Below are 5630 nucleotides of genomic sequence, written 5' to 3'. Positions count from 1 at the left end.
CAATAGCCAATAGAATTCAGATTTTAGCATGAGGTGAGAAGGTTTCGTAATAGTCAACACCTTGCCTTTGACAATACCCCTTAGCAACTAGTCTTGCTTTATAGGTCTCTATTTTTCCATCTACTATGATATTTTTCTTGAAGATCCACTTGCAACCGATAGATAGAATACCCTCGAGCGCATCAACTAGGTTCCAAACCTTGTTGGAGTACATGGAATCCATCTCAGAATTCATGGCTTCTTGCCACTTCCTGGAGTTTATACTCATAATAGCTTCCTCATAGGTTTGAGGATCAATATCCTTAACATCCTCTCATCTAATATGTCCCACATATCTCTCAGGAGGATAGGATACTCTACCGGACCTATGTAAAGTTGTAACTAGTGTGTTATGTACCTGAATATACTCGGGCTGTAGAGTGGTGTTTGAGCTAGGTTCTCCAACCTCGCTCAACTCTATCATGCTCCCACTGTCTCTACTAAGAATATGTTCCTTCTCAAGAAACACATTTCTCTTGGCTACAAAGACCTTTTGATCATCAAGATGATAGAAATAATACCCATAAGTTTCCTTAGGTTATCCCATGAACTTGCACTGCTCCATCCTTGATTCCAACTTATCGGGGTTGTGTATTTAACGTGGGCAGGGTAGCCCCAAATCTTAACAACTTTAAGATCGAGCTTCTTCCCTTTCTATATCTCATATGGTGTAGACACTACTGACTTAGTTGGAACTCTATTCAAAATGTAAGCTACGGTCTCTAGGGCATATCCCCAAAATGAGATGGGTAGGTCACCGAAACTCATCATGGACCGTACCATGTCTAATAATGTACGATTCCTCCTTTCAGATACACCATTGAGCTGAGGTGTATAAGGAGGTGTCTATTGGGATAGAATCCCATGGTCTTTGAGGAACTAAGTAAACTCTATACTTAAGTACTCACCTCCTCGATCTGATCGAAGATTCTTGATACTCTTTCCAGTTTGGTTCTCCGCTTTATTCTTATATTCTCTAAATTTCTTAAAGGCCTCGGACTTGTACTTCATTAAGTACACATGTCCATACCTTGAGAAATCATTAGTAAAGGTAATGAAGTAGGAGTAACCACCAATAGCATGAGTTGACATGGGTCCACATACATCACTATGTATGAGTTCTAGTAGCTCAGTAGCTCTTTCTCCAATTCCACTAAATGAAGAGTTGGTTAGTTTTCCATGAAGGCAAGGCTCACAAGTTGCATATGACTCATAGTCAAATAGATCTAGATATCCATCTTTTAGCAACTTTTGAATCCTTCCCTCATGGATGTGACCTAGCCTACAATGCCACAGGTATGCACTATTCACCTCATCTCGTTTCCTCTTAGACACACTTACATTCATGATATGTGGAGTAGTGTATAGCATAAATAAACTATTATGCAATATTTCTCTCGTGATGATCTCATCATCTAATAATATTGAACAACCATTGTTCTCAAAAACTAATTTATATTCACTAATTGTCAAATATGAAATTGAAATAATATTTTTGATAATAGAAGGAACAAAATAACATACATCCAATGCAATAATAGCTCCACCAAGCAAATGTAGGGCAACCTCGTCAATAGCTACTACAGCAATTTTTGCTCCATTGCCCATCTTGAGGTCCATCTCGCCTCTCGCCAGTCTCCTAGGCCTTGCCAGAACCTGTAAAGAATTATTAATATGGTAAAGACTATCGGTATCTAATACCCATGTGTTATCATAAGAGTTTGACAAATAGAGACAAATCATGAATGTATCTAAAGCTTCTCGAAGCTTCTGTTTCACCCTCTCTGCAAGGTACTTTTGTAGTTCATCTTCCAATGCCTATCTTTTCCGTAGTGGAAGCACTGACCTTTGTCCTTTGCCGGGTCTTTCTTGGCAACCTTTGCTTTACCTGGTTTGCCCTTGCCCTTCTTAAGGGACTTTTATGCTTTTCTTTTCTTTTTGGTCTCACTAGTATAGAGAACTAGCTTCTTTTTCTTGATAGTGCTCTATGCCTCCATCAACATATTGAGGAGCTCCGGGAGAGTCACCTCAAGCTTGTTCATATTAAAATTCATTATGAACTATGAAAAGGAATCTGGTAGGAACTGAAGCACAAGATCCATAGATATGTTATCCTCTAGGATCATTCCTAAACCTGTGAGTTTCTCTTTCCAATCAATAATCTTTAGGACATGTTTATAAACCGGTGTCCCCTCAATCATCCTAACGCGTAAGAGGCTCTTAGATATCTCTATAACCGTTATTATTAAATATTATATTTAATAATAATGTAACCGTTCTTATTAAAATTCATAATTCATTATCATGAATTTCTTTATTAATTATGATTTAAATGATTTCAGTTTTTTATTCTTTATACATGAAACCGTTATTATTAAATTAAATATTTAATATCATTAAAGTTCTTCATTATGGTCCAAACGTTACAAATTTGAATTAATTCTTGAATGTTATGAATTGGTGATGATAAATGTTCTTGATGGGAGAACATCTATATATATGAGGATTTTGGTCCCTGGGCTTAATCATCTCTTTGAAGCAAAAAAAACTTTCCTACACCATCTAAAGTGAGAGTTCTGAGCTGAGAAGTGCCAAAGTTGAAGAAGAAATCTCTACAGAAATTCTTGACAACAATGGCTGAAGGTACGCTATTTTATTTCCGTATTAGTTTTATTATGTTTCTATTATAATGATTTAGAAACACAAGTTGGCTTCAATAGTTTTCTTACATTTGGTATCAGAGCCTTTTGACCTCTGTCTTGATATGAAATAGTTTTCATTTTTATGCCATGAAAATGATTTGATTTTGGTTTCTTCTTGGAATCTTCTTGATGCATTTTGTTGAAAATCATGAGGAAATATCATTTTCAATATTTTTAGTCGGTAAAATGCTCATATTACGTATGCATATTTAGTTATACAAAATTATGCTTATGAGCAAATTTTTTATGTTTAAAATGTCTAGTGATCCATATAATCTTAATTAATTAAAAATTAGCCACAACATCCTTGATTAATTAAAATTATATATAAAGTTAAAATAAGGATCACATAAGTAATTAGATAGCATATTGTGATTGATTATATTTCATATAATAATTGTTATCCCATAGGATCTTTTATTATATTTAATATAATTAATCAGGATAAAATATCAAATTATTTTCATAATTTACCCACAGGGATTATGAATTAGAATATAATTTGATAGTTTTATTATAAAGACCATTTGAATCTATTTGAATTAAGAATTTAACCCATAGGCAATTTTTATGTCATGAGATTCATATTTTTGACATGTTTCACATTGGTAAAACATGTAATTTAATCTATTAAGCTTAAAATTTTGACATAAGCATGTTTGATTTTATGCAGTTTCTCAAACTGTTAATTTCTCTGATATTCGATGTAATATTCCCGAACTTAATGGTGATAACTATAAGATATGGAAGGAGAGGGTTCTCCTCCATTTAGGGTGGATGGATATCGATTATGCTATAAAAAAAACGAACCACTTATAGTCACTAATACCAGCACTCCAACTGAGATCACGTTATATGAACGATGGGAGCAATCCAATCGGCTCAGCGTGATTTTATCAAAACTAAGATGACTACTGGCATACGTGGTTCTGTTGACCAGCATGAAAATGTCCGAGACTTGCTAAAAGCTATTGATGAACAATTCGTCACTTCAAATAAGACATTAGCAAGTACCCTTATAATGAAATTTTTATCCCTTAGACTCACTAACATAAAGGGTGTGCGTGAGCACATAATGCAAATGTGAGATATTGCGGCTCAACTTAAGAAACTTAAGGTTAATATGTCTGAATCCTTCCTGGTGCACTATATTCTGAATGCCCTTCCACCTGAATATCGCCATTTTAAAATTTTATACAATACACATAAGGACAAATGGTCAATCAATGAATTAATGACCATGTGTGTTCAAGAAGAAGAGAGGCTAGTGATGAAATTGGGTGAGAGTGCATTGGTAGGAACCACTCGCGGGAAGAACAAAACTAACAAACATCAAGCCAATCAGAAAGCTCATCAGCAAGGAAAAGGTAAAATACCACCCCAAGCTGATATCAAGAAAAAAGCAAGGTGTTTCTTTTGTAAAAAAAAGGGACACATGAAGAAGGAATGCACAAAATTCGAACGGTGGTCTGAAAAGAAAGGTAAACCAACCTCATATGTATGCTATTAATCTAATATGGTCAATGTTAATATTAACACCTGGTGGATTGACTCTGGATCAACAATCCATATTGCAAACTCTTTGCAGGATATGTAAAACTTAAGGAAGCTAGTGGGAAGTGAGCAAAGCATCTTATCAGGAAATAAGATGGGCTCACATGTGGAGGCAATTGGAACATGCATTTTAACTTTAAGTAGTGGTTTTGTTTTAAAATTAGAAAGGACCTTTTATGTACCAAGTTTCTCACAAAACATAATTTCTGTTTCCAGACTCATACAATTTGGGTATTCCTTTAATTTTAAAGACATATCATTTCGTTTATTACATAAATCTGATTGTGTTGGGAATGATATTTTGTTTGATGGTCTTCACCGTATTTTATTACAAAATGATAATACTCAAAGTTCAATGCATATTCACGCTGGCATTAAGAGGTGTAATATTAATGAGGACTCCTCTATATTATGGCATCGAAGATTAGGATATATCTCCGTATAGAGAATTAAAAGATTAGTTAAAGATGGGATACTTAGGACTCTTGATTTTACTAATTTTAAGACATGTGTGGACTGTATTAAGGGAAAGCTGACCAATAAGTCCAAAAAGGGTGCTAATAGGAGTTCAGACTTATTAGAGATAATTCATACTGATATATGTTGTCCAGACATGGACATACATGGTCAGAAATACTTCATCTCCTTTATAGATGATTACTCACGATACATGTATATATATTTTCTTCATAAAAAAAATGAAGCATTGGATCCCTTTAATGTCTTTAAGGCTAAAGTTGAGAACCAATGTGGTAGGCAAATTAAAATTGTGAGATCAGATAGGAGTGGAGAATATTATGGTAGATATATTGAAAATGGACAAGCACCTGGTCCTTTTGCTAAGTTTCTTTAAGAACATGGGATTGTTGCCTAATACATTATGCCTGGTTCTTGTGTTGTAGAAAGAAGAAACCGAACATTATTAGACATGGTCCGGAGTATGCTCCAATCTTCCTAAGTTCTTGTGGACTAAAGAACTAACAATGACTGTGTATATATTAAACCGAGTTCCAATCAAGGCTGTCCAAAAGACACTATTTAAATTATAGAAAGGTTGGAAACCGAGTTTGCGACATATACGCATTTGGGGATATCCATATGAAGTCAGGATATATAATCCACAAGAGAAGAAACTGGACCCGAGGACTATTAGTGGGTGTTTCATTGGATATGTCAAAAAGTCCAAAGGTTACAGATTCTATTGTCCATCTCACACAACTAGGATTGTGGAATCAACAAACGCTAAATTTCTTGAGGATGATGTGATTAGTGGGAGCGATCATTTTAGGAACATAGTTTCCGCACATGATCATATAGAATCTCAACCTTCCATAT

The sequence above is a fragment of the Musa acuminata genome, chromosome BXJ3-1 (assembly GCF_036884655.1).
Source record: "Musa acuminata AAA Group cultivar baxijiao chromosome BXJ3-1, Cavendish_Baxijiao_AAA, whole genome shotgun sequence".
In the NCBI taxonomy this organism is placed as follows: Eukaryota; Viridiplantae; Streptophyta; class Magnoliopsida; order Zingiberales; family Musaceae; genus Musa; species Musa acuminata.
The sequence above is the reverse complement of the archived record's forward strand: the minus strand, read 5'-3'. Positions refer to the sequence as shown.